The sequence below is a fragment of the Macaca nemestrina genome, chromosome X (genome assembly GCF_043159975.1).
Source record: "Macaca nemestrina isolate mMacNem1 chromosome X, mMacNem.hap1, whole genome shotgun sequence".
Classification (NCBI taxonomy): Eukaryota; Metazoa; Chordata; class Mammalia; order Primates; family Cercopithecidae; genus Macaca; species Macaca nemestrina.
In genome coordinates, this window is record NC_092145.1 from 27,288,091 (window position 1) to 27,307,269 (window position 19,179).

Genomic DNA, 19,179 nt, shown 5'->3' on the forward strand with positions numbered 1-19,179 from the left:
GAGTAGATAATAATGCCAGTACACTCATTTTATAATATTGTGAAATGGAAATTAAAAAGTATACATAAGACACTTCCAAAATGTATGGTGTCTGCTCAATATCTTCCATTATTAACTATCTAGTTGATATCCATCAGCCCATTATCAGTAGAATGAGGGGAAAAGAGAAGTAAGTTAAAATTCTATGCTAATTGTACATTATGAACTCTTGTTTTATTGTGTTGTTCATTCTAACCCTTGGAAACAATGACAGGAAAACAGAGCTTTGATTACAGTCCTCTACTGCCTAATGAAGATCAAACTTGCTGTGTTCTCAGTTAAAGAGACCTGATAGAAACATCTACTTCTGCAACAGCCTCCCCAAATATGTGAATGCAGATGCACTTGTTTTATAAATAGAACACCTCAACGTACCAGGCTAGGAGGCAGATGGAGACTGTACATAATTGTGCTAACATTTATGTTGTCAATATGCTCTCCTAAGTCATTATTACAAGATTATTAGGGTATCTTTCCTCCTCTTTGGAAAGCTACAATTCCCATCAACAGTGACATGAATTATATATTTGCATCAAGAGATATATAAATGTCAGACTGTCAGAATGAATATGCCTGGGCTGTAGTTCAATAAACAAATGTATCACAATGAACCTGGAGTAAACCCCCTCTTACCACCTCTAGTAAAATAATCAAAACAGTTGTAAATTTTAAACAGTGCAGATCATGAAATTATGCATCACCAAGTCTACTTTCTCCCCTGGGGTTGTGGAGGTAGGGATGGTACCTAGGGAGCCTGAGCCTTGTGGAAATTGGTTAGTGTTAAAATTAGGAAGGGAAGATTTTGGATTTCCTAGACAAAGTGTGTATGGGTGGAAGAATGACAACTAGGGTGCTAAAAATCAGTTTCTGTTAAAAGGGAGAGTTACCTTTAGTTTAGAGGAGTGTTACTTAACCAGGATTGGGTATCAGAATTACTTCAGGAGCTGTTACAAAACACAAATCACCTAAATTTTATCTAAAACTTACTAAGATGTCCAGGGAAAAATATTTTAGTTTAAAAAGTGTATAAACTCTTCGGATGATTCTTTCCTGCACCACAGATTAACAACCACTGTCTTATGCACTTCAGGATACATAAGCATTACCAAAGGAGCTTTTTAAAAATATAAAAGTCAAGTTTCCTGCCTATTCTACACTTCTGATTTAATAGATCTTGCAGCAGGCCCAGCAATCTGTACAGCTAGGTGTCAATTTGACTACTAGTGTTTACAAACCAATGGATTCGAGAATGGTGGCAATGACACCCTGGAAATCTCTGGAAGAGCCTAGTATTCTTTATACCTAAGTCCTTAGGCATTCAGTAAGTATCTGTCCTGTATATAACAACGAGCCAGATTTTTTTGCACTTGGAAGTGGGAGTGGAAAGTAAGTATCAAATATGGACTTTATAGAACATAACTTTTCTATGTTCTGGAGGAGGCATATTTTTACACACAGGAACAAAAGAAAAGCATATTTTAGGCCACAGCCCTAACTCAGCTAGCCTTTTCTTTTTTAAAAAAAAAAATTATACTTTAAGTTCTAGGGTACATGTGCACAGCGTGCAGGTTTGTTACATATGTATACATGTGCAATGTTGGTGTGCTGCACCCATTAACTCATCATTTACTGAATGGGCAAAAAACTGGAAGCATTCCCTTTGAAAACTGGCACAAGACAGGGATGCCCTCTCTCATCACTCCTATTCAACACAGTGCTGGAAGTTCTGGCCAGGGCAATCAGGCAGGAGAAAGAAATAAAGGGTATTCAAATAGGAAAAGAGGAAGTCAAATTGTCCCTGTTTGCAGGTGACATGATTGTATATTTAGAAAACCCCATCATCTCAGCCCAAAATCCCCTTAAGCTGATAAGCAACTTCAGCAAAGTCTCAGGATACAAAATCAAGGTGCAGTAATCACAAGCATTCTTTTTTATACACCAATAACAAACAAACAGAGAACCAATCATGTGTGAACTCCCATTCACAATTGCTTCAAATAGAATAAAATACCTAGGAATCCAACTTACAAGGGATGTACACTAGTCCCTGATGAACATCGATGCGAAAATCCTCAATAAAATACTGGCAAACCGAATCCATCAGCACATCAAAAAGCTTATCCACCATGTTCAAGTCGGCTTCATCCCTGGGATGCAAGGCTGGTTCAACATACGCAAATCAATAAACGTAATCCAGCATATAAACAGAACCAAAGACAAAAACCACATAATTATCTCAATAGATGCAGAAAAGGCCTTTGACAAAATTCAACAGCCCTTCATGATAAAAACCCTCAATAAATTCGGTATTGATGGAACGTATCTCAAAATAATAGGAGCTATTTATGACAAACCCACAGTCAATATCAGCTAGCCTTTTCGTATAGCTAGGCTTTGGTAATGAGGAATGAGCGGCTTGTGGTTGCATGTAATCATTGTGGATCAAGGGATAGTAGTTCAATTCAGGCCTTTCATGACTCTGTTAGCTAGCTCCTTCCCCTGATCCTCAATATTAGTACTTCTCCATGGACCACATCAGTTTACAGTTGGCACACTGGTCAGTGAACACCGTCAAATCTCTGTAACCAGAGTATTTACTTTGAGAAGCATAGGTTGACTTTTCAAGTCAGGTTTCCTCATTTTTTCCCTTCCTTTTGCTGTCATTCCTTTCACTCAAGTACTGCCTCTTACCTCCCCCTAAAAGAGGTGTAAATCGCTCTCCTTAGGATACTTGAATAAATTTATGAATTCAAGAAAGAAACAACACCTTTTTGCTCCAGAAGTGAAATTGCACTTTGTAGGAGGGAATGAGCAGTCTAGTTTTCTCACTTGTTTTGCCCAAATATAATGTCTATGCCCTTTTTGACCATCGCCTGAAACTAAGGCAGACACTGCCTTTTAGTCTTTTGGGGTAATTTTGTCTTGTCATATTAGTTGCCACTCTGCATTTGCCATCTTTTATCAGTGTTCATGACCATCCATTTTATGGCTATAAAGATGACCATTACTGTCACAAACCAATATGTTATTGAGAAATCAAATGACTAGTCTTTTATTTTGAGTTACAACTCCACAATGACAAGCCATCTTAGTTTTTTCTCTGTTGTAAAGCTCGAATCAGTTTTCATAGCTCTTCACTCTATTCATTCTCCTTCCCTGAATTCTATCTTGACTTACAGACTGAGATACATTTCACTCTATACTGATAGCCTAAAAAGGAGAATGTATTATTTTCTGGCAATCATATGCTTGCTTTCTTTTTTAGACACTTTGGCATAAATATTATTATTAGATTATCACAACACTTTTCATGTATAGGCCAGATAAAAGGCAGTCATTCCCAGCTTATAGATAAGGAAATTAAAGCAAAGGTTTAATTGATATCCTCCTGATCATTCAGTTCAATAAAAAGAAAACAACTGTAGATGAGAATGTAGGTCATCTCACTTCTACCACAGGTTCTTCCTTACAGTTTTAAAAAGATGAACTAGCGATTCCATACTGCACTCTGGAAATTAAAAATAAAACAAGTTAAGATGACAGAGACTGTTGCCTGCCTATACTACATCCATTCTTCCCATCTTCTTTAGTAACAGCACTCTTTCATTGATTGGTGTCATCATATTCCCATCTATAAGATTATAATTTCTATTGTATAAGAGATGTTTCATAAAAATTCTGCTTCCTTTTGTCCCTAGGCACATGGCTATACTATATTTTACAGCCTGTTTTTACAAGCTGTGGTCATGTTGACTAAGCTATAGCCAGGTGAATGTAAATAGAAAGTAGGCCTGTCAGTTCTGGGCCAAGGCTTTTAACAAAATGATATCTTTATTCATATTCTTTCTTAGCTTTCATTTTTATTAATATATAATACATATACATATATTGAAGGTCCATGTGATATTTTGACATATTCATATAATGTATAATAATCAAATTAAGGTAATTGGGATATCTATCACCTAAAACATTTCTCTTTTCTCTATGCTGGGCTGTCCTCACTCTTTATCCATTTCCACCTGGTGGATGCAATATTGGTGATGAGGCTTTAAGGAATGACAGAGTCATAATGTGGAAGGAGCCTAAATTCTGGAATCACCATGTAAAAGAGAACTGCCACTAACCAGTAACATTTGCCTAAGGCTGTTGGATGGTGAGAATAAACTTCTATTGTTTTTGAGTCACAGGCATTGGATCTTTTATTAAAATATCTTTATCTATTTTCTATTATATTTAAACTTCGTTGTGGATTGGTGTGGCCATATGATACAGTTGTGAACCGTGACATGTACGTATAGTTTATTGGAAGAAGTTTCTATAAAATCTCTTGAAACAGAGATAAACTAGATAGGAAACGTACCCCATTCCCTAATATTTTAGAAAGTATTTCCTACCTTTTTGAATGTTGATGCAATTTCTAGACCCGTGACAGTCATATTAGAACATGAAGTGCTGTCAGTGATAAAGCCATGTATAAATATTGATGGAACATAAATATACAAAAATTCTAGGTCATTGATTGCTTCGTTGTGCAACCATACCAACTTTTGATTGCCTATCAGATATTTTTATACAAAAGAATAAACCCTTTGTACTTAAACTAATGTTATGTTGGATTGTATGCAAATGTAGCTAAATATAATCTATATGAAAATACAGACCACATATTTTCTGGAATATAATTAATTTAGCTGCCTCTGTAGGTACAAATCTAAAACTCTCCACCAACTATCCACTCTTGGCTTGCTAGAAAACCTAAAATTTTATACCACAAAACTCATTTCTCTGGTATAAGTTTGTGGTTCTATAAGTGCAGTTCCATGGTATCACCCACGAGCTTGTTAGACATGCAGATTCAGTAGCTTCAACCTGATTCACTGAATCAGAATCACTGGAGAGGGAGTCAAGGAAACTGGACAAGCTCTCTAGGTGATTCTTATGTATTGTAAAATGTTTTTCCCAAAGGCGCCTGTTGGCAGTCAATTGTTATTAGAGTTATTTAATCATTAATAAATCAACGTGAATTTAGTTATTCTCAACACATGAAAATCAGCTGAAGAACTTTTAAAAAATGCCTCTGCCTGGGCCAAGGTTATTATGTAAGCTTGTAGCAGAGTTATAGGTAAAGTATTCTGGCTGGAGTCACTGGCGATCTAGGAGGCAGAAAGTAGAAATGAAACTCAAAGAGGGGTAAAAGTACCTGCTTGAGATAGTTTGTAGGGCTGTTTTATGAAGCAAGTCATTGATAAAGTCCTTTGTAAATTGTTGTTTTATTTTCCAAATATATTTGTGTCCTCAACTTCTCCCAGAGGCTAGAAAAATTACTGTTGCTACTCCTGCTATTACTACTTGTATAAAATGTTCAATAATATGATATTATTATTACTATTAGTGAGATAATAATTATATTAGTGTGATATATTGGTAGTGATAACAATATCATATTAATGAACATTTTATACTTTAAGATTGGAAGATTTACTGACACTCTAGGGATTATTTGTCCTTCTGGTTTTATCCAAATTACAATGGGCACACTGTAGGAAGCAGTGACTATTGTTTTATTATACCCTTGAGCTCTCTTATATTGTCTTCATCCTCTAACTAAAGTGGCTTCCTTAAGTTGCTGTTTACCTGTAGAAGATACATTAGTCTGTTAATGATTTTTATTTCTCTTTCACTAAACTAAAACGGTATTGAATATTAAATTAGAATCCAATGTAGGCAACAGTTTTCTGTTTTGAGATTATTTCAGCTATAAGAAGAGTATAATTAACCATCTCCAGATAGTGTGATGACTTTTTATTTGCATATATTCACACCCTTTGAATTCAATTCATGAATCCCTTGTTTCCTTGGTATATTTAGCCATGTAAAATCCTTGTTTATTTCCTTAGTTGCTAATATTTTCTGGATTTTTATAAACAACTGATATCACTGGAAAGAAATCTTGAAGCATGAAAGTCTGAGGCTGCATTCTTATCTTCCTATAAATGAAAACAATGAAAGAGGGAAGAGACAAAAAGCAGGAATAATGTATATGGATTTTTAGAAACAATAAGCTAAAATTCAACTGATGAACTAGAAAAATGTGTGCCAAGCATTCATAATTCTAAAAGTATGCTTCAGTTTATAAAGCCTTGTTTCTTTTTCCAGGTACATCCCAAGTCCATTAAAGTGTTTACATTATTTTACTGGACAGATAATTCTTTTATGGGAAAGAGAATGACAAAATACAAAGGAATGAATAAACGGAGGTGAGAAGAGTGACTTTATCATGTAGTCAATGAAGAAATACTCTGTTAAAAACTCTTCTGTTTTCTTATGTTTGAAATGCCTTAAGTGTTTCAAAGAAATAGAAGAGTTCAGGCCCCTTCAAGATAATCTCAGGCAAGATGTAGCTTTGAAAATTCTAGAAAGGACAACAGTCACAAAATGCACTTTAGCTTAACCTTTCAGAATTGATTAGCTATTCATTAGACAAGAGGGAGAGAAGAGAATTGAGATTTAGAAGTCAGATGGAGAATAGAAGTTAACCAAGTGGTAATTTAATCACCCAGGTAACCATAGATTTCTTACATAAAGGTAGTTGTCAAGGACTGTGATTGTTAAATAGAAGGGAGGGAGAAGAGGATTAACCTAATCTTTCTGATTATGTGTGTGTATACACACACACACACACACACACACGCAGCATCATATATATAAGCAATAAACATATATATATATATGACTTAGGGGAAAATACTCAAGGAATAGAGGCATCGAGAAAACAGCGAGTTGAGGCTTTATGCTTATTTGGTGGAACTACTTAGTAAGAGAGAAACTGACTAACAAGAGGAAATATCATGTCAACAATGGCTCAATTGGAGCCAAGCTGCACCGACTGAGGCCAAGGTTTGTGCTAGGGAAAAACTAGAGACAAAAGAGAAGGGCAATGTCAATGCTGGATGTAGCTACATCAAAGAGGAAGAAGTGTGTCTAAGTGACAGGTTTTCTTCCTCTTGCCATCTTATTATTGTAAAGAATTATGCAATCAATGAGATCAGCCAAAGAATGCCTCTGACCTTGGGAAGTGACTCAATGTCAGGCCATAGCTTTAATTTTGTTAAGTAGAGAGCTGTTAGTTATGCCAGTGAGGAGTGGTTTGGTTGTGAATACCCACATGCAAGTGTTTTAAATGAAATAGAATTAATTTATTTTCTATTTAAAGAAATCTGAAGATACTAATTCAAGGATGTGTCAGCTCCACCACCATAAAGACTTGGTATCCTTTTATGTCTCTTGTTCTGCTGTACTAATGTGAGATTTTCACCACATGATCCAATATGGCTGTTCAAATCAATGGAATAAGAAGGGTAAACCTGCTTTCTTTAAGGACATTTTTCAGACATTGCAGATGACACTTGGTTTTATATTTCTATAGCCAAAACATGATCATATAGCCACATCTAATTTAAAGGGAGACTGAAAATTATAGTCTTTATTACAGAGAACCACATTTCTACCTCAGTAGTTAAATAGCTAATGAACAAGAATAGAATAGACATTAGGCAAACTAGGAGTTTCTGTTGCCTACAACATTAATACACAGGATTGACAGATTAAAAAATGTATTGCAAATTATAAAATATAGCTAAGAGTATTCTTTATTATTTCTTTGATAAATTCAATTCAACAATAGCATATTTAGCACTTTAAATGAATAAAAGAACTTTTAATCCAGATGGGAGTAAATATGCAAAACAAAACAAAACAAAAACAACCTATAAGGGGAGGGATAGAGAAAGATGGCCACATAGAAGGCTTTACAATCGTCCCTCATGCAGGAACACCAAATTTCACAACTGTTTACACAAAAAGCACCTTAAGAAGAACCAAAAATCAGGTGAGCACTGACTATCTAGTTTAACTTCACTTTGCTAAAAGTGGCATTGAAGAGAATAGGAGAAATCGTCCTGCATCACTGATGCCATCCCTCCCCTATCCCCAGACAGTGGCCACATGGCATAGAGAATCTATCCATACATGGGAGAGGGAAAGCACAGCAACTGTGAGCCATTTCATTGAATTTAATGCTACTCTCTCAGCAGAAAGGAAACTGGGGCTGAATCTAGGTGGCACCCACTGAAGGACTATTTAGACCAGCACTAGCCAGAGGAGAATGACCCATCCCTCACCACCACAAGCTAAAGTGCTCTGGGGCTCTAACTAAACTTGAAAGGCATTATAGGCCACAAGGACTGAAACTCATAGGCAAGTCCTAGTGCTGCACTGGGCTCGGAGCTAGTGGACTTGGGGACATGCAACCTATTGAGACACCAGCTGGGGTGGCTAAGGGAGTACTTGTGCCATTTCTCTCCCAGTCATAGGCAGCACAGCTCACAGCTATAAGGAGACCCCTTCCTTCCACTTAAATAGAGGAGAGAAAAGTGAACTTAGTCTTTCATGACAGATATCAGCTCTGCCACAGTAGGATAAGGCATCTGTCAGAGTCAGGAGGCTCCCATTCCAGGTCCTAGTTTGCAGATGACATTTGTAGACACGCCATGGGTCAGAAGAGAACCTGCTGCTTTGAAAGAAAGGATCCAGTCCTGGCAGGATCCATCATTTGCTGAATAAAAAGCCGCTGGGCCCTGGATAACTAGCAGCAATCCCCAGTGATATGAATTGGCTCTGTGTCCCCACCCACATCTAATCTCTAATTGTAATCCCCACATGTCAAGGGAGGGACCTGGAGGAAGGTGTTTGGATCATGGGGGCAGTTTTTCCCATGCTGTTCTCAAGATCGTCAGTGAGTTGTCACAAGATCTGATGGTTTAAAAGTGTGACACTTTCCCTTCACACTCTCACTCTCTCTTCTGTCACTATGTACGATGTGCCTTTCTTCCCCTTCACCTTCCACCATGATTGTAAGTTTTCCGAGGCTTCTCCAGCCACGTGGAACTGTTAGTCAATTAAATCTTTTTTTCCCCATAAATTACCCAGTTTCAGGTAGTTCTTTTTTTTTTTTTTTCAAAGTAGCTGAAACCAAAAGGGGAATTTATTGGTTCATGTATGTGAAAAATTATCAGGTGAATCTGCTGGATGCTGTGACTGTATATAGGTGCACAGGATGTTGTCAGGTCTCTGTGTGCATCTCTATTTCTTGAGCATGTGTACAGCTTCTGTTAGTCTGTTACTTGTTCTGTCATACATATGAAGACATCTTTGTTTTCCTTGGTGTTGGCTTCATTCTTTTTTTTTTTTTTTTTGCAATTTTATAACTTTATTTGATATAGTTGACAATCAGTGATTAGTTCTCGTCCACATAGATTGTCTGTAGTTTTTGAAAGTGGTAACAGGTACATAGGTAACCAAAGTATAGAGCTTATTTGGTGAATCTTCATCCTCATTATGTTTTCTAGACAACCGCATATGGATTCGGCATTAAAGCAGTGTGAAAATGGACTAATACAGAAAATGGGTACTAGGATAGTGGGGTACTGCTACAAAGATAACTAAAAATGTGGAATCGACATCAGAATTGGGACATGGGCAGAGGCTGGAACACTTTGGAGGGCTCAGAGGAAGACAGGAAGATGAGGGAATGTTTGGAACCTCCTAGAGATTTGTTGAGTTGTTGTGACCAAAATGCTGATAGTGATATGGACAATGACGTGCAGGCCGAGGTGGTCTCTGATGGAGATAGGGAACTGGAGTAAAGGTCACTCTTGCTATGCTTTAGCAAAGAGATGGTGGCATTTTGCCCCTGCTCTAGACATCTATGGAACTGTGAACAGCAATATAGGGTACAAAAATAGTTATAAAAAATGAATAAGACCTACTATTTGATAGCACAGCAGGGTGACTATAGTCAATAATGACTTAACTGTACATTTTAAAATAACAACGCATGTAATTGGATTGTTTGCAACTCAATGTATAAATGCTTGAGGGGATGAATACCACATTATTTATGATGTTCACCTGCTATTTACCCACAAAAATTAAAAATTAAAAAAAATCAGTAACAATTTTATATGCCAACAGTGAACAACCTGAGAAAGAAATCAGGGGAGTAATCCCTTTTACAATAGCTACAAATGAAATAGAATATCCAGAAATTAAATTAACCAAAGAAGTGTAAGATCTCTACAGTGACAAGCATAAAACATCAATGCACGAAATTGAAAAGGACACAAACAAAAATGAAAAGATATTACATGTTCATGGATTGGGAGAATCAATATTATTAAAATATCCATACTAACCAAAGTAATCTACAGAGGCAATCTCTATCAAGATACCAATTCCATTATTCACAGTAATAGAAAAAATAATCCTAGAATTTATATAAAACCACAAAAGCCCCAGAATAGCCAAAGCTATCCTAAGTAAAAAGAACAAAACTGGAGTTATTGCATTGCATTGCCTGACTTTAAATTATACCACAAAGCTATAGTAATGGAAACAGCTTGGTACTGGTGTAAAAACAGACACATACACCAATGGAACAAAAGAGAGAACCCAGAAATAAATTCATGCAGCTACAGTAAACTCATTTTTGACAAAGATGCCAAGAAAATACACTGGGGAAGGGACAATCTCTTCAATAAATGGTGCTGGGAAAATTGGCTATCCATATGCAGAAGAATGAAACTAGATGTCTCTCTCTTACCATGTACAAAAATCAAGTCAAAATGTATTAACAGCTTAAGTCTAAGACCCCATACTGTAAAACTACTAAAAGAAATCATTGTGGGAAACTCCAAGACATTGGAGTGGGCAAATATTTCTTCAGTAATACCGTATAAGCACAGGTTTCAAAGCAAATGTAGACAAATGAGACTGCATCATTTTAAAAAGCTTCTGCACAGCAAAGGAGATAATCAACAAAGTTAAGAGGCAACCTGCACAGTGGGAGACCATATTTAAAAAGTACCAATCTGACAGAGAATCAATAACCAGAATATATAAGAAGCTCAAACAGCTCTATTGCAAAAAATCTATTAATAATAATACAACTGAAAATGGGCAAAATATCTGAATAGACATTTCTGAAAAGAAGACATACAAATGATAAACAGGTATATGAAAAAATGCTCAACATCACTGATCCTCAGAGAAACACAAATCAAAACTATAATGGGATACCATCTCATCCCCAGTTAAAATGGCTTTTTTCTAAATAACAGGCAATAACAAATGCTGATGGAGATGTGGAGAAAGGGGAACCCTTGAACACTTTTGGTGGGAATGTAAATTAATACAACCGCTACAAAGAAGAGTTTGGAGCTTCCTCAAAAAACTAAAAATAGAACTACAGAGCTACTATATGATCAAGCAATCCTACTACTAGCTATATTCTCAAAAGAAAGGATATTAGTGTATCAAGAGATGTCTGCACTCCCATGTTTCTTACAGCACTATTCACTATAGCCAAGATTTGGAAGCAACCTAAGTGTCCATCAACATATGAATGGATAAATATATCATAGAACATATACACAATAGAATACTTTGCAGCCATAGAAAGAATGAGAACATCTCATTTGCAATAACATGGATGGAACTAGACAACATTATGTTAAATGAAGGAAGCTGGGCACATAAAGACAAACATTGCATGTTATCTCTTACTTGTGGAATCTAAAAATAAAAACAATTGAACTCATGGAGGAAGAGAGTAAAAGGATGGTTCCCAGAGGCTTGGAAGTGTAATGGGGATGGTGGGGTGGAAGTGGGGATGTTTAATAGGTAAAAAAAAAAAAAAAAAAAAAAAGGTAGAATAAGACCTATTACTTTTAGCACTTCAGAGTGACTATAGTCAAAAATAATTTACTTGTACATTAAAAAATAACTAAAGGTATAATTGGATTATTTGTAACACAAAGGATAAATGCTTGAGGAGATGGATACTCCATTTGCCCTTATATGATTATTATACATTGCATGCCTGTATCAAAATTCTCATGTAATGCATAAGTGTATATACCTACTATGCACCCACAAAAATTAAAAATTAAAAAACAGCTATAAGGCAGAATCTAACATTGTTAGAAAGGCCTAAGCAATGTTCTATGCATCCCAGAAGAAGGAGAGGTTAATTCTATCCACAGCATCATGGAAAGAATCATCTAAGACTAGGATGAAGAAACTATAGTTCTCAAGGGCCAAATCTAGCCCACTACTTTGTTTTGTAAATCAGTTTTAATTGAATCACGGTCATGCTCATGTATTTATGTATTGTCTATGTTAGCTTTCATGCTATGACCGCAGAGTTGAGTAGTTATAACAGAAACTGTATGGTCACAATGCCCACAATTTGCTATATGACCATTTTCACAAAAATGATATTTGAGACTGGCCTAGAATGATTCTAACAAAGAGAAGGGCAGTATAAGCAGGAGACAATGTGAACAAAAGCAGTGATATGAGAAAGTCCTGGGTGTATTCATTCATGGAAATTGAATTACAGTAAAGGTCATAATATACAATGAGTGATGTCCCTAAAAAACCTAATTTTGTACAATGGAGAGTTACATTTTTGAGTGGTCAATGGAAGAACCAAAACTGGCTTATTCAGCTAGTCTGTTAGGTGTCTGGTTGAATAATTCAAATTTACCCAGGTTGTGGTTTGGCAACACTTAGTAACTGGCTATATTCTTTCAGGACTGAAACGGTAACTACAAGAATATCCCAACAGCAAAGTTCAGTTAGGTTGGAGCATTAGGTACTTGTGAGAATATCTTGTAAAGTAAGACTGAAAACACATTGTGAAAGGCATTTGGTGACATGATAAGGAGTTTGGACTTCGTTCTGTAGGTAAGGAAGGAACAATTAGATGAGGTCTTTTACATTCTTTTTTAACTAGGCAGTAACATGCTGTCTTACGGACAAAAATAATAAATGTGGCTGCTTTAAATACATAGCTTTACTAAACAACAAAAGGCATATTCAAGTATAAATGTTTGAGTTAGATGATCACTCTTGGGAAGAGAACTGCCTTGTACCTGAAAGTGACAAGAATATCAAATTATGTCTTGTACTTTCAAGCCTATTTCAATGATAAGAAGCACCTAGGGGTTATAGGCACATTTGTCAGAGCTGACAAAATAATGAAAGAGGATGATCACCAGTTCACTAGACTGTGAGCTACCTGAAGGCAGGTGTTGTCTTCCATGCTTGAATCTTCAGCACCTAGCAGCATATCCAGTATGTCCTGTTAATATACAAAAACATGTAGGAAGTATAGATGACTGGCTTTACTTCAATTGATGCTGTTTTGTTTATTTTTTCCCAACAAAAAGCAAGAGTACATAAATGCATTTGATTGATATAGGCCCTGTTTTTCTTGATCCTAATTACTGAACCTAGAAATCATCCATTATATATTTGCATTGTGTAACTCTGTTATCCCTTGGTGAGAAACTCATCTCTTGAGTGTGTGTGTGTGTGTGTGTGTGTGTGTGTGTGTATGTGTGTTTCAATTGACAAGATCCCATTCCTATATTCACCTCCTGCTCTCTGAGACCTTAACGGTTTTAACTGTTTTTTAGTTACTACTATACCAGGTGTACTAAATACACTTGACAAGTTATTCCCTCTGAATGAGAACGGGAGAAATTTGTGAAATTCAGGTTTTTTGCCTTACCTGTATATTTAAAGGCTGCAAGCTCACTCTCTCAGCATTTGAAAGAGGCCTTTGGCCGATTGTCTGTTAAAGTGTGTCATTTTTTATCACTTAAATTTCAGCAAGTAAATAGTCCTCCTTCTTCTAGCCTTCTAATGTCTCTCCAGGGCAAGATGAAAATATTTTCTAGACTGTGCATTTTAATATACCCCTGAAAGGCAAAGCAAGGTACTTACACTGGCCTTAAATCTCTAATTCTGTAACTACTTTAGTAGCAAACTTGAATCTTTGCAGAATTGCAAAAGGATGGCGTTTGACTTCACAATTCTTCAATTACCCTGTGTAACAATTTTCTCCAACTGATTTCAGTTCCCAGTGCCCCATTATGACACTGAGCTCTAGGGAACAAGGAAGTGTTTTGGCCTCTGGAGAACCTGGACATTAACTCATGCAGCAATCATCTTGTGACCCTGGAATAAACACCAAGAAAATTTCAGGAACGGTGTTCTTGGCATCACTGAACTGTTAAGCCAATGTCAGTCAGTCATTGTGGTACCAATAACCTATTTTCAGACTTTTTGTTTTATAAAGAAATATAAGTCCCTATTTGTTTAAGCAACTTAACTCTGTGTTTCTGTTACTTGCAGATGACAGCAGTGCCAAATGACACAAACTTGGTGCTAGCAAAGTAGTACAAAAAAGTATTCTAGATGCTTTCATAGAAGGCTCTAAGACATAAGAAAAGAACAGAGGAGGGATTAGCTCATTTTTGCCTATGGGCCTCTGTTCTCACCTTGGTGAAAATGGCAGTCATATGACCTAACAGCTGAAGCATAATAAGAAAGCACAGGTCATGGCATATTAGGAACAAGAGTGAAATTCCAATTCTTCCACACACTGGCAGATAGCCTTACACGAATGTCAAGATACTTTTGGAGGTTTGAAATAGTTAATAGCCCTGCTGGTGGCTTGGGGTGCATGTCACATTCAGTGTTTTCAAGGCAAAATGCCCATATTCTGATTCTGGAATCCTAATTATATCCCACATTGCATTTTGCCTCTTCTCCCCTTCAGGCCCATTTGCAAGCTCCTAGTCTGAGATTCATTTCTCATTTTAACATCTGCTGTCAATCACAGAAGGGAAACATTAAATTATTTCTTGGAAGCAAATGTTATAGGTTTTTCTGGTTAAGGAAAGTTAATTTACAAAAGTTTTAATGAAATCCAGATTTTATTTGAACTTTCCATTCAGCAAGCAAATGTCTTCAAACAGACTGCAACTTGAGATTGAAAGACATATCCACCTTCCACAAATCAAGCACACTTAAAAATAAACAAGTGGAAAATGAAGGCTGATTACTGATTTTGCTCTGTCAGTAATTGTCACTAATCTTTAGCTACTTGTATATGCTTTGTTCATATTATTCCCACATTATTTGTTGCTATAAATATTTCATAAGATATTCAAAGCCGGTTCACAACCAAATAATAACAAATGTCAGTTGACACATTAAAAAGATGCATAGAGATTTTAAACATAAATTCTACAGCAAAGCTTGATTAACATCTTATGATCTAAAGAAAGAACGTGTACAGTGAAATATGAGGCTGCAATTAGCATGGACACTCTAAGTAGCAGCCCATTCTCAATGGAAAAGAGAGCAGAGGTTCCAGTTCTTTTCAGGCTATCTGCACATTCTTCACTCTATTAAGAACCACAAGGTTTTTATTGTAAATATTATTTTTAAAAAGACCAAGTTTCATGCACTACAGAGATATAGTATTCTTCTTTGGGTAACCCATTGTGTTCATAGTCACAGTCACAATGCATGATGAAATGCAGGGGTTGGTCCTTGGTAATATTTTCAAGTTGAAAAGTCAGTTGAATGATTTTTTTCTTCTGCTTTCCTTTTCTATCCTTTGACTCACCCTCTCTAAGAATACTCACAGAGTCCCTTTGGATGTGTCCACTTCAAAATCTGTTTTTTTATTTTACGTATCCTCAGTTTAACCATATCCATCAGAACTCCATTTTCCTGGGTCTTGTGTCTGAATGATTGGGTGAAAATTTCCTGAGAAATTAATGGATGTCTAAATGTCAATGACTAACAGCAGTTTTATATGTTTACTTTCCTACTTGGCATGTTTGCATTTTGGCTTAGGCATTCAGAGCCGTAACTTAAAGTAATGATCACTGTGACAATTCCTAATTCCTTGTAGTATGAGGGACAAGGGGGAAACGTTTCTACTCAGGGAAGTTTTTCCTGGCATTCTTCATGTCATATCCTCTAGATAATGCTTAATTAACCTACACATAGGACTGAACCAACACAGCAACAATATTCTTGAAGCACTCAAGAAGATAAAATGTTCAAAGGAAAGTCTTAGGAGCTTCCCTTTCTTGACATGATTTAATAGTACTTGTTGCCATGGTCATTTTCATGATTTTCTTACTTTACCCACAAAAGAGAGGTTGGTAAAATGACTTTTTTTTTTTTCCTGTGGGATACTACCATTCGCCAACGATTTACATTCTGATAGTCCTCATTTATTTAAATAACAAATTGCTTAGTTGTGTTGCAATTAATGGCTAAATAAATGGGAATCTAGCTTCTTTAATGTTTCATTCTTCCTCTTGAAATTCCCCAGGATTTATTCATTTATTCAGAAAAGCATTTTTGAAACATATTCTGGTATGTGTTGGAAATTATGTGAAATCTAGACACAAAAAGATGACTAAGACATGATTCCTGGTTCTGAGGAGTTCAGTACAATGAGAGAGAATGTCAGGTAATAAATGCACGATGAAACAGAGTGTAGTAACATCTCTGATAGAAGGTCTATAAGGCATTCTATGGAATCTCAGAGGCAGTAAGCTGAGCTTCTGGCAGCTGACCTTCTGAGAAGAGGCAAGTGTAGAGTACTTTGAAAGGGCAAGTGAGTAGAGGCAGGGAGGTATGGAAGAAAGAAAACAATTGGGCTTTAAAATGAGATAGACTTATGTAATTTCTTTGACTATTTAGTCTACTCATCTGTACGATGGAGCAAATACATTTTACGTGGAAGTTTTTAAAATGAGGATTACAAGTAATCATCAAAGGAGTTATTAATTTAGAAGTATAATTCTTTTCAAAACATGCCTCAAAAGCAAGTTCTGAAGTTTTGTTTAGAGGAATCTTTCAAGGAATTATAGAAAGCTGTAGCCCCAACTTTCCCCTCCCATTTTCTCATAAGATTATAATTATACCGAGGAACCAAAAATCTTACACTCTGAGTCTAGGGAAGGTAGGAGGGATGCAATGGTAGAGACAGAAGTGAGTGAAAAATATCTGAGATGAATAGAAGAGTATTAACCTGTTTAACAGTAGGGCAAGTGAAAATACTTTAAACTTCACCTTCTTCTATAAGAAAAAAGCACGTTTTAAATTCTTACTCATTGAAGACCCAACTGTTTATTATGTATAGTATTTGTGATAATTCTACTTTCATTTAGGAATGCTGTATAAGTACTCTCAATGAGTATGTATTATTGTAGGAAAAGATTATAAACTAGAAAGCTATTTATATTAGAAACAACACACACACACACACACACACACACACAGACACACACACACACAGATATACACATATACATGTATGTATGACCCTTTACTCAGTTTTCCCAGGGGATTGGTTCCAGGACTGCCTATGGATAACAAAAATCTATGTATTCTCAAGTTCTGCAGAAGCTATGAATACAAAAAGTTAGCCCTCCATATACATTTGCATTAACATGCATTTGCATTCTGCAAATACAGTATTTGCAATCTGTGTTTGATTGTGGATGCTGAACCCGCTGATACAGAGAGCTGACTGTAGTTATTGAAAACAATTCACATAGAAGGGGGCCCCCACAGTTCAATCACATGTGTTCAAGGATCAGCTTATAGTCTGTCTATGCTACTAGTTTGGTAACAGAAAAATAGGTTAGCAAAAAAAAAAAAATATATATATATATATAAATATATGTATTTATAATATATGTATTTATAATATAATAAATTTATTTATTTTATTATAAATACATATATTATAAATACATATATTTTATGTAAAATATATATATGTGTGTGTGTATATATATACACATACTATGTTTATCTTAGGGACTGAGATAATTTTTAAAGATAAATTTTCAGAAATAGTAAGAACCATGTGCTCAGGATATCAGCAGGGTTCTGGGGGGAGGTGCAGGGCAAATCAAAGTAAGGGCTTTGTTCTTAGCAGAAGGTTTGACAGTTGGGAAATGACTTAGGTTCTGTCTATGTGTATACCTAATGGAGTAGGTAAAAGTTTCCAGCAAATCACTTAGGTAGAACACCTTCTAGAATTGCTTTGCCTTGAAGTTCTACCTGCCTACATATCTAGACAGCTGCTTGGACCTTACTGCCCTCTGTAGATCATACATTTTATCTCCAGCAGTATGTGAGTTGGTAGAGAGTTGATTAAGTAGCCTTCGACCTCTCCCTTCCTGTGTGTCTGTGCTTCTCTGGGTCAAATAGGGAAGAGAGAGGGGCAAGAAAACACTTGCTTAGTGTCTTAGTCCATTTTGTACTGCTCTGACAAGGCTCTACCAACTGACTAATTTATAGTGAATGGAAATTTATTTCACACAAGAAGCCTTTCATGTTGTGTACACACATACTGGAAAGAGGAAGGGAGAGATAGAGATAAATATAGTGATAGAGATAGAGACAGATATATATATATACACACACACACACAAACATATATATATATATATATATATATATACACACACAGAGAGAGAGAGAGAGAGAATCATACTTGCCCTTTTACAACAAACCCACTCCTATGACAAAGGCATATAATCATGAGGGAGTAGCCCTCCCGGCCTAATCACCTCTAAATGGTCCCACCTTTTTAATACGGTAGCAATGACAATCCAATTTCAACATGAGTTTGAGAAGGAATAAATATTTAAATTTTATTTTGGAAGGCCACCCATGACCCTCCAAAACTTATGTCCTTCTCAGATACAAAACATATTTATTCCATCTCAATAGCCCCCAAAGTCTTAACTCATTTGAGCACCAACTCATAAGTCCAAAGTCCACTCTCATCTAAATCAGACATGGGTGAAACTCAAGACATGATTCACCTTGAGGCAAATTCCCTCCAGCCATGAGCCTGTGAAATAAAAACAAGTTATCTACTTGCAAAATACAATGGTGGGATGGGCATAGAATAGATATTCTCATGCTAAAAAGGAGAAATAGGCAAGAAAAACAGAGTAACTGTTCCCAAGTAAGTCCCAAATCCAACAGGGAAAGCAAACTAAATCCTAAAGCTTAAGAATAATCTTCTTTGACTCCACATCCCACCATCCAAACACATGAGTGCAGGTTGGACCCTCAAAGCTCCGGGCAGCTCTGCCTACATGACTTTGCAAGACACAGCCTGTGCAGCAACTCTAACAAGTTGGAGTCTTGTGCCTGCAGCTATCTCAGGCTGGTGAT